At 34.5% G+C, this 22,260-nt stretch overlaps 1 long non-coding RNA gene across 1 annotated transcript in view; it reads left to right on the top strand.

Annotated features, from left to right (window-relative positions):
* Positions 1–17,923, top strand: part of LOC128822479 (uncharacterized) — a 61,857-nt gene extending 43,934 nt beyond the window's left edge. The window contains exons 5-6 of the long non-coding RNA XR_008441444.1: positions 15,926–16,008; positions 17,650–17,923. This is a non-coding gene — a long non-coding RNA (uncharacterized LOC128822479). The remainder of the gene's footprint in view (positions 1–15,925; positions 16,009–17,649) is intronic.
* Positions 17,924–22,260: the final 4,337 nt, after the last annotated feature.

Raw genomic sequence — 22,260 nt, 5'->3', positions numbered from 1 at the left:
ATCAATGGGAAATCATTGTTTTTGAAGAAATCAGTGCTATTTCTTTTTTTTCTCTTGCCTGAACATCAAATGTTTCCTGAACTCAAGACAACCCAAGCTGCTTATTGTACCTAGGAAGTCACTGAAAAATTCAAAGCTGTATATATTGAAAGATTCCCTTTTTGTCTCTTATGTATCTCAAGGAAAAAAAAAAATCCTATTGCTTAATACAGTGCCTAGAAAGTCCAACAAAATTTTCAAAATGTGTAGACATATTTCCATAACTTCCTGGGTGTTTGAGGTTTAGGGTTCTTTTTGTCTCCCAATATGCTTTGTGGTTATTCAGAAAAGAGAATCTTCTTCTGCTACCATTTACAATCTATTCTGCACAGTCGTACAGGTATCTTGTAGTTAGTTCAAATCACAGCACTCAGCATTCCTACTGTTCCCACAGAAACAGACACATATATACAGAATGCTTTCTATTTATATTCAGCCAATAGTCATTTAATGCTTCATGGAGATGCACATCTTCAGCAGTTTTACACTTAAAGTACTACTATAACTGTCCCCATTATCCTTACCACAATTTAGGTAATTCGGGTGTCAAAAAAACAACTTCATAATTTTTATCACAATGTGGTAATTTTTTGTGATCATGCCTCTTATACCTTTGATACCTCCTGTACCTAGTTGATTCAGGATTGTGTTAAAAACATACAACACAAAATATTCCTAATCCCTAGGGTGGATTTTCAATATTCTTTTACATATTCTTAATAAGAACATGTATTCTCCTTTATGGGAGTACCTCAATAAGACCTTGAAATGAACAAACCTATTTCACAGCAGAACCTCCTCCCTTCTTCCTTCTTCACCAAGAAATAATCTCCTCACATCCCTGTTTTACAAGAACACAAAAAACAACCACAAAAAGTGAACAGAATTGATAATGAGTACCCAGTTTGGAAAGAATGAGGGAGGAGGTAAGGAAGGGAGTTAAAAATTCTTTTTGTGCCTGCTACCGAACTCTGACCAAATATATCTGGGAAAGACAATACTAAGAAGTAGAATTATGGTTGGAAAAACTTATTTACTTTTTTGTTTTCTTCATATCTATACAGTTTCCTGATTTAACAGGCATTCTCAGAGAACTTTGATGCACAAATTAGAATCTATGTCTCTTCTTGTCTGCATGCTAAGCATCTAAAGACTGCTGAACAGATTTAAAATCTGATCAAAACTCTTATGGATTCCTTCCAGCTGTAAAAGCAATTAGTCAAAAATTAACCTATTAATAATTCTGTTGAGGTTTAAGCATTTTGTTTCCATTAAATCAGAGAAAGCTATATAAAAGTGAGGCAATATAGGAAGTGAGGTATAATGTTAACTGTACAATCTGATACCAATCCCTATCAATCTGTACAATCCTTACCAATTAATAGGATTTGAATCATCTTCATATGCATAAAAGATTAGGTACTTTAATTCTGCTTATAACAAAATATTAACTGATAGAAATTGCCATTAAACAATAAATTCCTTGATGGGCAGGGTAGGGGGAAGGAAAGGTAAAATTTCCCAAAAATCCAGTAATTTGAATTCAGAGGTGAAAATAAAATCATGGTATGCATCATGTTCCCCAGGTTTACACGTAGTTTTATTTTAATTTGAAATTCTGATTACATTGAAAGGTTGCTAAAAATCTCCCTTGATCTAATTCTGAAAAAAAATTCCTATGTCTATTACAGTTACAAAATAAGTACATTTTTTAAAAGCATGAATATCATTAAAAGAAGAATCTATCCTATTGTCTCCATGAATAAGTAAAAGAATTCAAAAAAATTGTTCAATATCAACAGCAGCAATAGAACACTTTTCCTGTGTTTACTGCATGTGTATTTAGGGAGCAATTCTATACCTTTTAATTTATGCTGTGTGACTAGCTGAATTTAAAAGGATTTACAGTAAGCAAACTATTTGCAGCAATGAATATAATTTATTGATAAATGTTTCACTGAGGATAAAATTGGACATTAAAGTGCTATTACTTTCATACCCTTACAAAATTGGTTTCTTGAATGGCAGGCATTTTACTTCTTGAACAATACTAAAATTTGAAAATAAAACAGAACAAAAGCTAAACAAAAGGAGAGCAGTTCACAGAACTGCAGAATTACATAGCAGGTAACAAGATGTTGGACCTTAATCTGCCTGGAATCTACTCATGCATTTCTCACATGGATATGTCTTCTAAACACTAACAAACATAGTTCTATATGATAATGAAGTCAAGTAATTTCAAGGAACATTATCTAATTTCTCTGAAGGCTATTGGCCTAACAGTCATGAAAAGAAAATACTAGGAACATCATAATCCAATATAACACCTCTTCAACAAGCTGACTATTTGTCCACAATTTTGAAGTGCAAACAAGAAGAGACTTAAATAGAAACAGCTGGTGTGGGGTGCTTTCATCTGAGTTAATATTTAAATATTATCTCAGTAATCAAAGATTTCTCTACTTTGAAGACTACATAATCCAATTCGTGATAAAATGAGATACAACATAGGACCTCATATTGAATTACTAACTTGACTGAATGAGAATGAAGCCTAAAATCTAAAAATGCATTATCTTTAGTGGTTTACAGCATATTAAATTCCTTAATTGAGTTGATGCATAAAACATCTGTATAATGAGAAAAAGGCAGGCAAAAAACACAGTTTTTTTCTTTGTTTCTTTTTTTGTTAATATAACAATTCTGCTTCTTGAATTTGCTTGTATTATTGACCGTTATTGATAATGGAATGTAATAGTAGTACTGATAATGAACAGCTAAGCCAGAAAAAGCTATGTCTGATCTCTAGATCAATTTGCAAAATGTTGTTGTAGCTAGAATTGATAAAACTGAAATTGTACACTGTAGTTTTTGGTCCAGCACTATATTTTAACACAAGTTGAAACAAAATTAACATTAGATATATCTTTCTAGGTTATCATAACTAGAGTTCTGTTCCCTGTATCAAAAATAAGTTTAACTTTTAAAGATTTTCAATGTTTTTTTAAATTTATTTTGAAACTAGTATACTCTAGAGCGGTGTGGATTTGAAGAGAAAAGTGTCCTGGTTCATTATAGAGTTAATGACTTTATATGTAAACTGCTACTATTAAAATTTGATTTTTAATCATTAGAACACAAAAATACTTATAAATAATAATAATTTTAGAAATGTTTTAAACTAGCAGGTAGGTATTCTTTTTGGACATAAAAATGGATTTCTATGAAGAAAGAAGTCAGTTCTAGTTTTTAGCAATTAAGATTTAAATTTATCCACTTATCTTCCATAAAAAAATATCTAACACCTCTACTGCAATTTTGACTCCTTGTCCCATACATGAAGATGTTTTCCAAGGTATCCAGTACTGGATGAATAACTTCTTAATTCAAGTTTTGTTTAGCTGCCAATGGTGGTTAGTATCTTTCAATATTGATGTTGTGGAACACAGTATCACAGAACAGTTAAGTTTGGAAGGGTTATCTTGTCTAACCTGCCTCCTCAAAAAAGGTAAGGACCTTGTCCAGGCATCTCTTGGATACCTCAAAGGATGGAGCATCCACAACTCCTCTGTGTGTACCAGTTCTCAGGCACCCTCACATTGAGAAAGTGCTCCCTGATGTTCAGATGGAAGCTCCCGTGATTCAGTTAATGTGCATTGCTTCATGTCCCATCACTGGGGCCACTGGGCACCTCTGGGAACCACTGAATGTTTGGGATTTTGTATTAGTTCGAAGGATGGAGACTCCACAACCTCCCTGAACAACCTATTCAGGTGCTCAGTCAGACCAAAGTAAAAAGAAAGCTTTGCTAATGTGAACAGCACTGTGTCTCAACCCACTGTATCTAAGCCCATTGACTCTTTCCCTGTCACTGGCCATCACCAAGAAGATCCTGGTTTTATTTCCTTACAACCTGCCTTCAGATATTTGCATACATTGAAGAGATCACCCTGAGTTTTCCCCTACACCAAGCTGAACAGGCCTGTTTCTTTAAGTCTTCCCTAACAGGAATTTCTCCAGCCCATAAATCATTTTTGTGGCCTTTTTTGAACTCTCTCTATTATGTCCATAGCTCTCTGATACTGAGGAACCCCAAAGTGAACACAACGTTCTGGTATATAGCAGCCATGTGGCCTTACCAGTGCCCAGGAAAAAGGAAGATCATGTTTGATCTGCTGACAATCTTTCTCCTAGCCCAAGAAACTGATGGTCATCTTGGTTTCAAGTGCCTGGTGGTAGCTCACGTTCAACTTGGATGCATTCGTAACCTTCTCTTCATAACAATTTCCCAGATGAATAAGCCCAACGTGATCTTATTCCTTTCCTTCCAGGTGCCAGTTTCAGCATTTTCTTAACTTCATTATCAAGTTGGTTAAGTATGACTCCCTCTTGGTAAATTCATACTGACTGCTTCTGGTAGTTTTCTTCTTGGTCAATTGCCTGGAAATGATTTTCAGGATCCTTTTCACAGATGAAGGTGAGGCCTGTAGCTCTCTGGGTCCTTCTTCTTGCCATTCTTGAAGATAGAAATGACACTTTCCTGAAATCCTCAGACACCTCTTCTAATCACCATGATCTCTTGAAGATAATGAAAAGAAGCTTTTCATTAACATCAGGCCTGACTCATCAATGGGCACAACTCATCAATGTCCATGGATTTATGTATGTAGAGGCTTGCTTCTTGTTCACCAATTATATAACTTTCCTACTTCAGATGTTGTTCCTGGTTTTTGCTAGTAAAGTTGGTGGCAAAAAGAGGAATTCAGTACCCTCAGCCTGTTCCATGTCCTTTTAGAGCAAGGTTGCCAACTCATTCAGCAGTAGTGTTGCACAGTAGGACCATATTTTCCTTAGTTTACTTGTTGATATATTAACAGATAACTTTTTCTTCCCTTTGACATCAGACTCTATTTCATCAGACACTCTTTCTGGGCTTTGATTTTCCTACCTGCCTGTCTCAATGCTTAAACAGTGTCTTTTTATTCCTACCAGGTTACCTGTCCCTATTTCCATGCTTCATATATTTTTATGTCTGAGTTTCGTCAGAGCATGTTTCCACATGCAAGCCCCTAGATATTTTGCCTGTCTTCCTGCTTGTTGGGGTAGACTGCTCTGAACTTGCAGGACGTGAGTCCTGAACATGAACCATTTCTCCTGGGGCTTCCTTCCAACCAAGGCTTTATGTAATGGGATTGCTTGAAGATGAGTCTCAAAGTTCAAGCCAATTCTTGCTCTCTTGAAGTCAGGGTTGCAATTTTCTTTTTGCTCTGCTTCCTCCTCTCAGGGTCCTGAACTCCACCATCTCATGGGAATGGTAATCAAAGCTTCTTTTGGCATTCACAATCCTTCCTTGTGTGAGAGTATGAAGTCCAGCAAAGCACCTCTACACTCTGGTTCCTTTCTCACTTGAGTCAGGAAATTGTCACTTCAAGCATGTCCTTTATGGTTTATTTCATGCTCTGCTGTCCCCGTTCCAGAAGACACTGGTGTGATTGAAGTTTGCAATGATGATCAGGACCTGTTAATGAAGCTCCTTCCAGCTCTCTGTAAAAGGTCTCACCTTGTTCTTCTTGGTCAGGTGGTCTACAATAGACACCCAATATTACACTGTTACCCAAAAGCTCTCAGTTTTTTCATCATCCATCTCCAGGAGACACTCCATGCCTTTCAGCTGCTCTCTTAAATAAAGGGCATCTACCCCCTCATCTTCCTCCTCTGTCCATCCTAAAAAGAAGGCCTAATAACTCAGTTGAAGTACTCCAATCATGTTAGCCGTTCCACTGCATCAACATGATTCCAACTAGATCAAAGTTCTGCCACTCTACACAGATTGTTGATTTACCATGTTTTTTCCCCATGCTACCTGAGTTACTCGACAGGCACTTCAGACAGGCACCCCTGATGATTTCCCAGAAGGTGCTTAGAGAAGGGGGAGAAAAAATATTTTTTAGTATTTCATACAGTGTTTTAAAAGTGCGTCATTACATAAACAATAAGTTTAGGAAAATTTTCCCAAAGTTCTTTTGAAAGAAACAGAATTTTAATTGGATAGACATGGAACATAGGGACAGATAATAATTATTTCCAAATCACTTAACAAGTATTTACTCTATTAATACTTCAATTTCAGGAAGAACATAAATTCTGTGAACAGAAAAAAAAATACCTTTTACCAGAAGATTTCATATATTTATTGACCCAAATCAACATATTACTAGTGAGACCAATTGACAGATTATTTTGTTACAAATTTTTTAATAAACATTGATTCCAACTTTTGTCTCTGTTTCCCATGAGTCACACAGCAATGTTATTTGTATAACAGAGATTATATTCCTAATTAATTTTGTTTCATGAAAATTTTATTAGTAAAATATACACTAATTGCTCCTCATTATACAGGAGCACTTAAAACTAAACTCTAGATACAAGATGCATGAGGAAAATGTTCCTTTGGCTAGAGGAGTTAGCTTACAGAGGTCTAAGTTTTATAAACAGCAGAAGAAAAAATTTCTGTCTGCTTGGATATTGGAAGTAATAATAAATAAGTATAAATAAGTAATAATAAAACTTGTCAACATTTCTTGCAATTTTTGCAAAGTAAGCTGTGAGCATGCATTGGGGGCAATAAGACACTCCTCTCTCATATTTTGAGTACTGAATGGAGGCATAGCTGAAGTGAGATAGAAATTAATTTTAGTTAACTTTTGTCAAATGTAAATATTCCCATGAAAAAATAAATAAAAGCTCAGGGTTCTGCACAGGTCTGTTTCACAAGGAAATGCATTGGGGCAACATAATATTTATGCTTAGCAAAAAGTACTAAAACAGATAGAAGCCTCTTCTATAAATGCCTATTTATTTTCCTGTTATCTTGTTAGACCAAATAGTTAAGACACTTTCTAGAATTTAACAAACAAGTAGCAGAATGATTAAGACTCAAGACCTGATGACAATGAACTGCATGGTCACATGAACTTATCAGAATGGAGAGCCATCTTGAAAGAAAGCCTGGACAGGTTGGAAGAGGGTGCTATCAATAACTGTGCGAAATTCAAATTTGTATTTTAACAAAGCCAAATGCAAAGTCCTGGCATGACATTACCAGAGAGCCCAGTCCAGACTAAAAAGTATGTGTCTGGTGAGAAGCCTTACCAGAAGGGAGTGGACAACAAGCTGAACAGGAGTCAAAAAAGGCAAATAGGATCCGGTACTGCATCCCCAGGGGCATTACAAGCATAGATATCACAATCATCCCACTCAGTGCTTGTCAGGTCGTGCCTGGAATATACTATATTCAGTTCTCAATCCCACAGTTCAAGAAAGATGTAGACAGACTGGAGAGGCTCTAAAGGAGGACCACAATAATTATCAAACAGCTGGAAAATCTGCCCTAGGAGGAAAGACTAAAGGAGTTAGGTCTCTGGTGCCTGTAGAAGAGAAAACTCAGGGGGAAACTGATCACAGCACTCCAGTGCTTAAAGTGTGGCTACAAAAAAATTGGAACTTTATAAAAATCAATGATGATAATTATCACTTGTTAGGGAACAACAACAACAAAAAAGAGTATATTTATTCTCAAGTTTAAGCTACCATTTGCAAATCAGCTTTCTGTGTAATACATGGTATACTCGAGTACATGCAGAAAATAAAATAAGCCAGGACTATTTAGTTCCCAGTTACCTGCAGCATGTTGCAAACCAATTGTGCTGTGCAACTGACTCAGTGCATCACAACTTGGTCTGATAAATCTTATTGGTTCAGCTACAGCTTAGTACTTAAGTGTAGTTAAGCAAAGAGGCAGACTGCATATATCCCAACAAGGAGATCAAATTAATAATTTCTCTATGACTCAGAACCCTGGAGGCAGAATGATGCTAAATAGATCAGAAAATTCAGACTGATTGGATCTTAGAGGTCTTTTCCAACCTTAATCAATCTGTGACTTTGTAAGAATATGACAGACCTGTCAGTGAACTGAGCTGATAATTCCTGAGCTGACATTTGTATTGCATTCCACATATTATTTAGGATTCTTGTCTTCCCCGCTATTTTTTTTTTTTTTTTTTTTTTTTTTTCATTATTCAGGGCATGAGATCCTGCTTGACTTCTGTCAAGGAAGCTTATAATATTTCATATTCTATCAGAAACAAATAAATCCATTAATAGAAAACCTGAATTTTGCCTTCTATAATAGGCTGAATGTCTCAAGATAAAAAGACACCTAAATAATTTTAGATTTCCGGTATTAGTCATTCTTGTCATATTAGAGGAGACACCTATAACCATCTTTTGTTTACGTAAAACAACAGTTTCTATAGCTGATTTCTCAACAAAACTTCAGTAAGAAATTAAAATAATGGGTCTGACTGCAGCAGATTTCTCTGATGACAGTTAGCTAATTTTCAATGCTTGAGAACTTAAAAAATATTTTGACAACTAGCAGTGAAAGCTTTCAAGCCATTTCCACTTCCATGAAAAAGTGTCACAATGTTTTATTATGTGTTCATTATCTTGCATGTTTAGGATGTCTATTAGAATAAATTTTTTACTTGTGAGGGTGGTGTGATACTGAAATACATTGCCACAGGAAGCTGTGGATGCCCCAGGCCTGGCGGTGTTCAAAACCAGGTTGGGTAAGGTCTTTTGCAATCTGGCCTACTGAAAGATGTCCCTGCCCATGACAGGAGAGTTTGGATTAGATGATTTTTAAGGTCCCTTCCAACCCTTGACATTCTATGGTTCTATGACTTCTTTACATTGAGAGGAATGAGCAGGGCTGGTTTATTGCAGAGTACTGTCCAGTTTCTAACATACTATGCTTCAACTCTACTTTCACTTCAATATTAAATAGTAATGAGTTTATATTCAAATAATCACATATTAAATAGGGAAGAAATAGCAAAATTTCTGTGCAAATAGGTACATATTTTATTTAGTGTGAACACCAGAATCCACATACCATATACAATCCAAGATACTGTAATTTTCACCAGACAAATAGTCTGATTGATTTCAAGTCCTTCATCAAAAAATAAAGGCTGATCTTAAAGTTCTACTAAAGCTCAGACTTACTTAGTATCCATGCTATTATATCCTGCAGCTTCACAGCTTCACTCCTTGTAACAATCCAGCACAATAATGCCTTGAACAGTCAGGCTACATTTCAGGCACTAAATCAGTCTCTAATCTCTTACTAAGTCAATTGTGTATCTGCAATATATCTTCCTATGAACACCTGTACTTGCATATATATGGAACTCCGATTCATATAAACACTTACTGATGGAAAATTAGTTCTCATTTCTCATTCTCATCTCTCAACCCAATTATTGTTTTTGTTGCTTTCCTTAGTGATAGCTGAAGCAAATTCCTTAAAATTAGACATTCAGTTCTATTTAGTAACATCTAATACTAACCCTTTCAGTATATTGCTCAGCAATCAATGATTCTGAGGGTTTTGTTTAGCAGTTGCTTGCATTTATAAATATGTATGTCACTAGAATATGTCAAGCCAGATCCTCTGTATAGTGTAATCCTAAGGCCTTCTATTACAATTTCCCTAATGTGAAGAAAAATTACATTCTGTTATGCTTCTGCAGTATGAGGTCTAAAGTATTAATTCACCTCATACTTGATGTCACAAAAAAAATATGTCTTCAAACAGGAAACATGTTCTATTAAAATCCTATAGAAATGTGCAGATGTCTTAATTAATCTTTCCTTCAAGCTGAGAATCAAAAAAATTTAGTTTCCAACAATAATTCCAATTTGGTTTTGTTTTTTGTTTTCAATTTGATAGAATTGGAGGTTTCTCATTTTTATTTTCATCCTGAAATTGGATCATCTTTCAGACTCAGATCAGACTGGTTTTTGATTTTGGGCCCCAGATGCATGCAACTTGACTACCAAGAACAGTATTTGAATTAAAATTTCATTTTTAAACAGATTATAGATTAGTGATTGATGCATCCAACATAGCAATTATGATTTAGTTTTATCTGTTTAAGGTTACAGTAATGGGAAAAGAATCAATAGGCTCAGACTGGTATGAGATCATGTTTCACTTTAATACATGCCTAAGTAAGGACTTACATACAAAAGTGAAAACTGTGAGAATGATTTATCTGAGATTCTTATTGGCACATTTTACAATCATTTATGACAAATTGTGAGTATATCTAAGTAGCACCTTCATATAAAAAAATACTATGCTTTAGAGTAATAATCAGTTTTTAGACATAACTGCTTGAAGTCCTTGCCTACCTCACAACTACTATTTGTGGGAATACTTCCAGAGGATTAAAAACCCTGTGTTATTATCCAAATATATATGACTGGTTTGCTGTAGGAAAAGTACCATTCAGGTATTCTTCTGAAAACTGATTATAATCTGTCAATATATGCTGCAGGCTGAGGTTACAGCTGATGAGATTTTCTTTGTAAGAGAAAATAAAAACAAACTGTTTACAAAAATAAAATTCAAGGAAGCATTGGTATTGATAGATTAAGAAGGGGTCAATATTTACAATTTGAAGAATTTAGTAATAAGTAATTCTATTAGTTTTACTATATTCAGAATTAAAATTGAACTTAAAAGCAAGAGGAGTCAATATTCTGCTAGGTCTCGCTACAAACCTTGTTGAAATGGAACATGCATGTGTCCAGGAATATGTCCTAATGACTGATTTTAAATAGAAAAATTTATTGGACAACATGGGACAATATCAAATCCAAATGCAGAAATAAATTAGGAGGAAAAAAAAGTGAATTAATACAAAATAAGTTAGACTGCCAATGATCTTTGGTTCAAAAAGTCAATTCCCTAGAATCAAAGACAACCACAAAATAGAATAATTAAAAAAAAATACTATCATCATAGCATAAAGGGGGTTGTGGATTTTGTTAGAATATAATTCCAGAATTTTTCCAAGTTTTCTTTATCAAAGATTTATCACTTCTATCAAATGATCTGGAGGAAAGGATCAAATGCACCCTCAGCAGGTTTGCTGGTGACACTAAAGTGGGGGCAGTGGCTGATCCACCTGAAAGCTCTGCTGCCATTCAGTGGGACCTTGATCAGCTGGAGGGTTGGGCAGAGAGAAACCTGATGAGGCTCAACAAGGGCAAGTGCCGGGTCCTGCACCTGGGGAGGAACAGCCCCAAGTGCCAGCACAGGCTGGGGCTGCCCTCCTACAGAGCAGCTCTGTGCAAAAGGACCTGGGACTGCTGGTGCATCACAAGCTGTCCATGAGCCATCAGTGCCCCCATGGCCAGGAGGGCCAATGTCATCCTGGGGTGCATTGGGAAGAGTGTGATCCTCCCCCTCTACTCAGCCCTGGTGAGGCCACACCTGGAGTGCTGTGTCCAGTTCTGGGCTCCTCAGCACAAGGGAGACAAGGAGCTACTGGAGACGATTCAGTGGAGAGCCACAAGGATGATCAGGGCTTTGGAGCTTCTCTCTCAGTGGGTCTTTTTTGTCTGGAGAAGACTGAGAGGGGATCTCACTAGTGCTTATAAATATCTCAAAGGCATGTGACCATGGTGCCAGACTTTTCAGTGATGCCTAGCAACAGAAGAGTAGTAGTGGCAATAAATTGAAATACAAAGTTCTACATCACTGTGAGGAAGAACTTTACAGGGAGAGTGGTATAGCACTGGTACAGGCTGCCTGGGGAGGTCATGGACTCTCCCCTTCTGGAGACATTCAAAACTCACTGGGATGTGTTCCTGTGTAACCCACTTTAGCTGATCCTACTTTGCAGCAGAGTTAGACTAGCTATCTCCAGAGGTCCCTTCCAAATGTAACAACTAGGTGATTCTGTGATTCTTTCTATTCTATACAAAATCCAATCATGGACAATATGTTACTTCCTACAGTAACAGTGTCCTGTTGTTTATATTGATTTTTTTTTTCCATTTAATATTCACATGTACTTCATCCTTTCTAGTACTCCACTCTCTCTACCTCATACCTAGAAAGAAACTGTCTTAATTACTTTGTAAATTAATTACTTAATTACTTTAATTGTTTTGTTTTTTTAACTATGTAGATATTTTCTATTTTTTAAAATTAGCAAAACTAAAATTAGTCATCTCTTTCCATTCTATTTTGATTTCTTTGAATTCATGTTCATTTAATTTTCATAAAAATTTTTCTCACAGATTGTGTTATCCTAGAAAAAGATACTAGGGATTCCTAGGGTTACTTTGTATTTCAGCAGTACTGCCAATATGAAGCATTTTATCAATGATTTTACCTTATTTATTTTATAAGATGTCAAAATACTCTTATGTCAATATGATTATTTACTGTTCTGTTGAGCAGTGAATCAGTAAAATAATTAGTTAAATCTCTACACATTGAGAGATGTCTCCCAGAAATATTCAATGAGTTTTGTTTATGCAGCAAAACTCCTGAAAACTCAGAAGTTTCCATGATGGAAACTCATCCTCCAGAGAGCTCTTTTTATAGGCTAGAGAAGCCATAAAGTCAGACCCAACATTAAAATATGCATTTAAAGCAGAAAAAATATTATCTTGTTAAGAAGAGCTCTTAATTATGATAAAAACAGCACAAGCTTTGAAGACCCATGTAACTGATCTAACCTTTAAAAACCAGCACTGATTTATCTCTCCACCATCACATTTTAATAATAATGAATCTCTCTGATAAATGTGCATCTTTTTAAAAAGACACACAAAGGGCCATACATGCTTACCTTGTGCAACTCCCACCATTGATTTCATGACATCACTTACAGAAATAAAATGGATAGGACTGCAGTTTCTATATATAAATGCTGAGCATTTATTTTTTAGAGCTAGAACTGGTTTAAGATGCACTATAATGAAGGAAATAGATATATATTCAAAGAAACAGTACTGACCTACTATCTGCACTTTTCTCAAGCTATTTTCAGCACATTTGCACATTTACATTTCATAAGCAGAAAAGGAACATTTCTCTACATTGCTTTATAAAAAAATGGGGCTGACTTTGGCTTCTGTCTGTCTAGAAGAATGCTTCACTGAATATAATTTCAAAGTCTGATCATTCACAGTTTGTCTTTTGGCTTGTGGCAAGGATTTAGCTTAGGTCAAACTGCTTGTTTATAGTGGGGGGGGGCTTTTTAGTAAAGCAGTATAATTAAAAAAAAAAAAAGGTTGGAAGCAGTTAACTTTCTTGTAAATCTCAGAAATCCTCACACAGGCCTTACAAACACATATGTACCGGTTATATGCAAATCCATACTAAGCAGAAGAAACAAGGTGATGTTTCCCCAGGTAATAAAATGTAAATGTTCCTTATGAAGGTTTACATATCTTCAATATATTTCCTATGAAAAAATATTTTTCTGAAGATTGTATCTTTATAACGTATGCTAACCTTTTGGGGATTTCTTGCACAACCTTTTAAGTTTTCTTAATATTGTATGGTCTGTTTCATATTATGTCTTTATAGTGCTAACCTGCATGCTCAAGTTATTTGACTAAGTAAATGAAGCTTTTCAGGCAACAATGTGACTGGACTAAAATCAAATCACTGTTATCATAGAAAGTAAACTGAGGTCAAAGATAGCTCACACACAGCGGGGGAGTAGAGGAGGCTACAGAAGCCTCACAGCAACAGGTGATTACCTTCTATTCAGGTGCTGATAATTTCTCATCAACTAACACAAAGCCTACATGTAAATAGCAGGATACAAAGAATAACCCTAGAGCTGATCAGTTTGAAATTCTGAATATGATTTTTAAAAGTGCATAAACCAAAAGCAAACTAACAGCATAAATCCAATAAATGAAATAATTAATTAAGTTTATGAAGGCATGATACAAAAAATGGATTACCTATTAGATGAGAACCCAAAGACGTAAAAATTCCACTGTATTTAAATATAGCTCAGAGTACAAAAAAAGAGAAAAATAAAGCTAAAATCACAAAAATAGAAAACTTAAACATATATATTCAAGAAAATTGCAAACTGTCCTTCACTCCATAGTCATTCTTGTAGCTGTGCTACCACTTCATGAGTTAAAGATAGAAAAATACATCATGAATCTTAGCTGATTATTATAATGAAACTAAATAAGAGTATCATTGAAAGACAAACTAGTTAAGAAATATCACTTTTCATAGAAGATATGTAATGTAAACTAAATGCTGGTAAAAAACTTGGAAAGATATATCAAAATGAAGAGGTAGAATTATTACGGCATGTTAAGTGAAAAAAAAAAAAAAACAAATACAAAACCAGAAGTGGATATAGCATTATGGATAAATATGAAAAATATGTCTAAACTTAAATGTAAGCATGAAATTTTAATACAGATATTAGTATAAGTAACAGTAGACTTCTGAACTGTTTTAAAGTCAGATTAGGATGGCAAAGAAGAAATGAACCCTGGATTATGTTCACTGCAAGATGAACTCACACTGTCATATTATTTATATCTGCATACCTGTTTAAGATTATCCTGTAATACAGAGGAGTCAGAAAATAATTTAAACAAAGGTATTAATTTTAAACATCATTCTTACCTGCTTATTTTTAGAGATAGGTATGATGTTCAGACTCTTATTATACCTATACATATGCGTGTATAGATCCTAGTTATCTCTGAATCTCAAATTGTATTAGGAAAGACTGGAGAAAAATCCAATGTACTATTAATACACTTCTGTGTAGCCAATTCTTATTATTAGAGGGTGATGACATAAAATCTGAGAAAACAGATGCTTAAACAACTATTTTTCTGGGTAAAATCTTTTAATATCTCAAAGAGATATGACAAGACAGGGATTCCTTGACAGAACTATTAGATGCAGGAAAAAATAAATGTTTATATATAGTCAGCTTATTAGGCAGAATTTGCATAATGTTTTACAAGATAAGGTAAATAAAATCAACATTCCAGAAGAAAATAATTCTTTAAAAGGTAATATAAATTAAACTTCAATAAAAGCTGCAGTGGATTGAGTTATTGCTATATTTTCTTCTTCCTTTGGGCATTAAACTATTACAAGACAACAAATCAGCCAAAATAATTCTATTTCTCTTTAAAAGCCATGGATGGATTTGATCTAAATCAGTGAAAAATGTGAAATGAAGTGGTCTGGATATCTGAGAAGAAATAGTCATTCCCATTGCAAATCTTATACAAAATGGAATATTCATATAGATTATACAATTCTGATATAAAAGCTGTACACTCTTTCTCCCCCTTAAAAAGGAGAGGAGGAATCCGTAGATTTTCCAAAGATGAAAGAGACTTCAGGAAGACACAGACAATTCAAAATTAAAAAGAGAAGATAAGTATTTCAAAAACACTTGACCTACTGTCAAAATATAGACAGGAAGGAAAAAAAGAGGTGCAAAAAGAGATTGTGGAATATACAACAATGCAATAAAAAAATTAAGATTAAAGGTTATTTGAAAAAACCACAGACTGTTCTTTGAAAAAGAAAAAAAAAGATATTTCATTCCACTTTTAATCCAAAAAGAAGAGGAAGATAATAAACAATTTATCCTCATGCTGAAGTGAAGTTAAAATAGGTTTAGGAAAATATCCTGTTCATAAGATCTCCTGCTCATGCACAATTTAAAGGTTGGGGTTTTGGTTTTTTGGTTTTTGACTTTGGCTTTTTCTTTAATTTCTAGTTTTTAAATTTTCTCAATAGAAAAAAACCATCTTTGTTAGAATTTTTTTAAAATTTATCTTTGTATTTGAAACTACTCCTTTTTTTTTTTTTTTTTTTGGTTTTTTTTTTTTTTTTTTTTTTTTTTTTTTTTTTCTATTTTTTTTGGTCATGCTGGTTGCAGATGTATCAGTCTTTATTTTGCCTGAAATTACTCCAACTAGTCTTAATTCTTGGTTTTAGGAACATCTGATGTCCTGCCAGTTGCAGCTGGGAAATGCAATGACATGCTGCTCTTGTCGAAATTAAAAAGGAAACTCTATCAGGTTGGTATTCTGGTGCCCTGGAAAACTTAGTCTCATTTGAGCCATTTTTCATACCAGAGATAATGCTGGAAAACAATGTATCTTCTTTTTTCAGTTAAAAAGCCTTTTTTAAAAATTACACTTTTCAGCATTCAGCATGTTTTTTCCCTACAGCACATTGTAAGCACAAGTTATTACAGGAAAATATATATTTAGAGAGGATAGGCAGCAAAAATCCTGCAGAGCTGCATTTTCAGTGAGGAGTTGCATTTGAAAGTGCATGTCACAGTCACATCTTCCACACCTGGCTGCAAGAACAGGAGCAAAAGGCTGTCACTAACTGGGAGGCAGGCTGGCAAAGTAAATCAAATCTATCTGAACCTGTAGCAACAGAAGATCTGTTAAACATACCCCAAGGGGCATAACTGAACACTTTCACAGCAGATAGAACAGGTTGATCTTGAAATAACTATAAGAAACAAAAATCAGGTCAGTGCTATTCACAGGGTAATCTGTACTGAAATTATACTGCGAAATAAAGGAGGAGAGGAGGATGAAAACATCTATTTTGTTTTAAAATCAGAAACAAAGAATTATTGTTCTGCATGCCAGAAAAATTAAGCTCAAATTACTCTGCAAAAGGATTGTACTATTCTGAGAACCTTTAAAATAGTTCTGTAGTCCAATATCAATCTAATAAAGACAAGGGTAATTGGCCTGGTTTACATGAATAAACCTATTGTTTTCAGTAGAACTACTTGCGTGAGTAGGCCAATTATATTTTTGTTCTTATTGAGTATTCACTTATCATTTTTCTAGAGTCTTGTAACAATTTCTGAAGCTCTTAAAAATTTGTCTCCAATTATTTCTATTTAATATTATGTCAATGTCCATACTCTCTATCTTCAGGATACCTGCTTTTTCCTTAAACTATGTTAATAATCTCTGATAGATTGATAGCCATAACCCAAATCATGCATATATGAATACCAAAACACTAGAGTTATTAATTTAGAAAAACTAAAGATATGGTATTGGTTTTTAGGATAACATGGTATTATTCTTAAACACATCAGTTCCATGTCCTACCATTATGACTCAGTCAGTGTACAGTACATGAAATCTTGCTGTTTACAAATATTGTCATTGTTATTTTCTTCCTACAGATTTTAGTACTACTTATTCAAGTCATAACACAAATGATTTGTTTTATTTAAAAATAATAATATGGTACAAAATTTGTATGAACAATGTCTTCCTTCTTCAGTCAGCAGATGACTTCTCAATTTTTAAAAAATGTCCAATAAGGAATATAACATTAAAAATTTGCCTTTTAAGCTGTTCTATGTTTTCCATACCAAATGGAAATGCCAAATGATTTTATCAGAAATAATATTATCACAATAGGCATCACAGAAGCAAAGATTAGCCACTAATTGTGAAGTGTTACCAACTTTTTTTTTGATATTACAAAATTGCATTATTCTTATGACTACAATGAGAATTTTACATTCTAACATTCTTGAACTAGATTAACACTGTGGCTGTGAAGATCCTGAAATACATTCCTTGCACAGTGCTTAGCAGGGAAGGAAGAAGGTCACTGCAATTCTCTTGTTGCTAAAGTTTGGATATGTGTGTTCTTGTTTGCTCATTTTTTAGCTACTGCAGGAAAGCAAAACATTCTGAATCAAGGTGAACTGGTGGAGCACAAGTATGCTTGATGAAGTACCTGGGGAGTCTTTTCACAAGCAAAATGCCTCCTAATATGTAAAGGGTTTTCTTGATATGCAAACTCATTACTACAGTCCTATAATGTCACTTGTTTTATTCATAGATTATTATACACTATTAAATTGCATTAACATGATTGCAAGCTTAAAGCCTGATTAATTATAAACATATAATAAACAAGATTACATCGTATTATATTTCTTTGCAATGAATCAGCATTTATTTTGTGTGAGTTGAATTTGTTTCACCCATTAGGAATGAACTATGGGCAAACAGAACTTAATAGCAGAACTTCCTCATACATTGTTTCGCTGAAAAGAACAGCAAAAGTATTGACAACAAACTGCTACAGGACTACGTTTCATGGACTGAAATTTAAATCCTGAAACAGAACTCCAAAGCTGATGTATCTTCCATTCTTGGGTGAACACCTAACAAAAATCAGCTAAGTTCACCGTACATGGATGATTCATAGTTTTTTTGTACGTATGCAAGGAAGCACTCTCTGATTTTGATCATGTTGCACCTGTCCTGCTGGTAAAACAAGAATAACACTTCACAGCTGTAGTAAATTAGCAGTGCTCATGATCCTTCAATCAGTTCATACTCACATGAACACATACACAACAAAACACTAAAAATGAAAATTCTCAGTCCATTGAAGTTTACATTCATTTCTGACATGAGCTCTAGCAGACCTAGCATTTTATCTATAAAGATCAGTTTCTTCAGACAGAAAGAGGTTGAAAGACAAGGAGTTGAAAATGGTGTAGAATATTCCAGAGGCTTTTGCCTACACATAATGGACTTCCCAAGCAATGAGTTAGTATTCTGAGATACACTGAAAACTTTATATAGCAATTATATGTTTGATTTGCATTATACATTAAGTATGAATAAAAAATCTAATATAACCTATCTTTATCCCTCTTTCCTTACATAATGTAAAAAACAGCAAATGGAGAAGAAATTTCGTCAAAGAATGAAGTATAAATACAGACATCCATGGTATAAAAATAAGTTTGAAGAAAATCCTTTCTGCTTCAAAGTATATGGCCTCAGAGATAGAATCTCAGCATCATAAATATTAATGTGTATTAATATGGTATCACAAGTAAATAGATGCCACTTTTGCTTTTTTTTTTTTGTAGGGGCTCACAATACCATTTCCTTCAGACAGATGTCTGGCATTTCTGTATATGCTAAACATGCATGAGCTATCAAACAAAGAATAAGCAGGAGTAGAACCACTGTTACCAAATTTTTCAGTGAGATTTACACATTTTTAATGTAGCCTTAGGCCTTTCCCCATCAATGTCTAAATGAACCAGTAAGAGAAAACTATATTCTGAACTCTTACAATTCACATTTTACTTCATATTGTTACTATAATCATGTTACAAATATGTCACATTTCATATGCTACAACAGTTAAAAAATAAAATCAGGAACACCCAAATAAAAAGGTTTAGGTTAAATATGCTGCCTCACAAAAAAAAAAAAAAACCCTAAAAAAACCCCCAAAAAAACCAAACAAAACCAAAACCAAAACCAAAACCAAAACCAAAACCAAACCAAAAAAAAAAAAAAACAAAAAACCCGAAAAACAAACAAACAAACAAACAACAAAAAAACCCCCAACAACAGTCATATCTGTTTTTTGGAAAATAAGACCTATTTCCTGTCATTACACCTTCTCCTTTCAAGTAGTTTAAGACAACCTCTTTCTCTTATTTCTAAACTGTTCTTCCTACTAGTTTTCCTTCTCTTCACACTGAGAAATTTGGAAAGAAAAATAACAAATCACTACCTGTACTCCAATTAATTACAGGAAAAAGATTCTTAAGATTTTATATTCCATCTTACTTTTTTTAAAATATGTAAAAAAGTTTTAACTACTGCTTTAAAAAAAATAAACAAAAGGCATAATATGGACCCTGTAAGGTATCTAAAATTGTGTATCTGAAGGCATTATTCTCCATTAGAAGGTTTTTGTACCACTGACCTTGCTGGGATTAGTTAATTGTATTGATACATGAAAATTCTCTCTATATGTAGAGTAAAATATGAGGTCTTTATGTCCTCAGTGGATACTTTGGAGGGGGACTGTTGTATGCTGGGTTGGTTCAGTTAGAGATTTTAATAAATATTAATTAGGTTGGTTCTCTGTACCCCCATTTTCCCCTCACAATGGTCCCCTCACAATGTCTACCACAGGAGCTTTTACATGTCAATCTTGTAGCCACTCCCTGATTCTTTTTGAAAGTTCTGTATCAGTCACCCCACCTTTGCAATGCTATTTGTCCCAGAACACTGTACCCACCTCTGTAATGTTCCCATAGGTTGTTATGTCTTACGTCACTTCCCTGTTGTCTGTCCCCATTGGGCGAGAGGGATTTCCACCCCTGTCCACCCGCCCCCTATTTAACCCAATGCTTTCATTGTCCATTCACCATTTTGCCTTGCACTGCACTGGGGAGCAGTTTCTTCAACCATCTCAGCGACCACGTGGGGAAATAAAAGCTCTCAGGTAAGCAAGCAAAGTGTCCCTCTTTCATCCCTTTGCTTCCTCTCAGCTTAAGGCCACCAAAGCTGCGTACCCATGCCAGAGCACTTAAAGCAGTGAGGCAAACACCATATCCCTGGAGCACCCATGCACACGGCGGCTGCGGTCTCACCAAAAGGCAGTACTAGCTGGGCATCCCGGCTGCCTGAGGCCATAGCGAATAAACGCCGCAGGTGACTGACAGGACTTTATTTCCCAAACAGACTCTCTCCATTGACTACGTAAGAGGTCTGGATTAATAAACCGGCTGCCTGGATTACTAGCAGAAGAAGCATTAACCTTTGTTCACTTCATTTAACATACACCTGTTTGTACAGCAGAAGGATAAATCCACTGAGACCATTCTCAATGGTTCTCAACAGAACCATCCCATCAAGGAAACTAAGGATTTGCTGTTTAGTTCTTTTGTTTTTTGGCCCTCAGTTACAACATTTCCTTGGCTTTCTGTCTACTGGAAGACTGGCAGTGTTTACTTGCCTACATTAGATGCTAGCACTAGACCACTGAGGGCACATCTACACTACCAACTATGTCAACCAGCTCTGATCTGTAGAGAGAAACACTTGTTGCTGAAGGTCTGGAATTCATAGTAGACACATTTCAGATATTTTGTTTGTCCGTCTCTACTTTGGATCAAGTACAATTCTGGTACTGTAAAGTCTTCCAGCTTTGTGTCATATGGAAAGAATCCAGTTTGTGCTTTCTAGTGCACCTGAATTCCAAGCAAGCTAAACTGATCAGGAGATTTGCTTTGGAAAGCACACCTATTATTAGGTATATATACATATTCTTTATTTTTTTCATCTGTAATGTAGTTGATCACTAGTATTCATTGAAACAAAAGAAAATACTACTGTTACTACTAGTTAAGTACTATTGATCTTAATAATGTAAAGACTGAATAACTTTTTGGACACCCCCACTGAATACATTCGATCTTAAGATGATGTAGTGTATGTATTTTCCAAATACATAAAAGCCTAAACTGAATAGAAAAGTAAATTAAAGCATCCAATTCCTTGCTAAAGATTCATAGTAGCATTTCCAAAATATAAGATTTTTTTGGTTTATTTCAACTTTGTCCATTAAATCAAAAATTAAAGTATTATTTCAGCTCAGTAAATATTTTTAATAAACAAAATATTTTTGAGTGTTTTCACTACTAAAGGGGAAAAAAGAAGTAATCTTAGAATGGAAAATAAGTTTATTGTTAAGTAAAGAAATAATTCAGTTTTGTTTCAAACCAAAATATTTCACTGTATTTTTATGCTTGTGTTCACACAACATAGGAAAATGAATTCATGAGATGCTTCATTCAGATGTATCTATTTTTTTCAGCAGAAAAAAAAAATACATTTCTTGTTTTAAAACCCATAAAAGTTTAAAACAATAAGCAGATAAACAGTTTGCAGTGAACCTGGAACATCACATAGTAAAAGCAGTCATATTAAAAGCCTCTTTACATAAAGAATGACTCACACAGAAATCTAACTAAAGAATGAAATAACAGAGTAAGGCACCATACCTGTCTATTATGTTGTTTCTTACATTCCTCTTAATCCATGTCATCAATGTCGTTTTCTGGCTAAACTGCATATTGGCCTAATGCAAATTTTAAAAAAAGCAAAAAAGATTTTGAATAAAAATGCTTCATCAGCTGCCTCTGGTGAAGACCCTCCATTGTCCGTTTTTTGGCAATAGCATTGACACAATAATGTGAAAACCAACACATTTCATTTCAAAAGAGATTGTCACATTTGAAAATAATTTTCATGGTATAGGGCATCAGTCACCTTTAATTGTACTGAAACATAGCAAGAAAAAGGAGTGGTTCACATCATCAAGAAAATGCAGTAGTTTTGGCACATGCCAAAACAACACCAACAAAACTGAAAAGCTGTTTTTTGGTGAAATGTTAAAAAAAAGATAATTAAGGAATGAAGAATTTGACAGGCATTGTATAAATGATTAAA

This window comes from Vidua macroura, chromosome Z (assembly GCF_024509145.1).
Source record: "Vidua macroura isolate BioBank_ID:100142 chromosome Z, ASM2450914v1, whole genome shotgun sequence".
Taxonomy (NCBI): Eukaryota; Metazoa; Chordata; class Aves; order Passeriformes; family Viduidae; genus Vidua; species Vidua macroura.
Note: the sequence above shows the minus strand (reverse complement) of the source record. Positions and strands in the feature narration are given on the sequence as shown.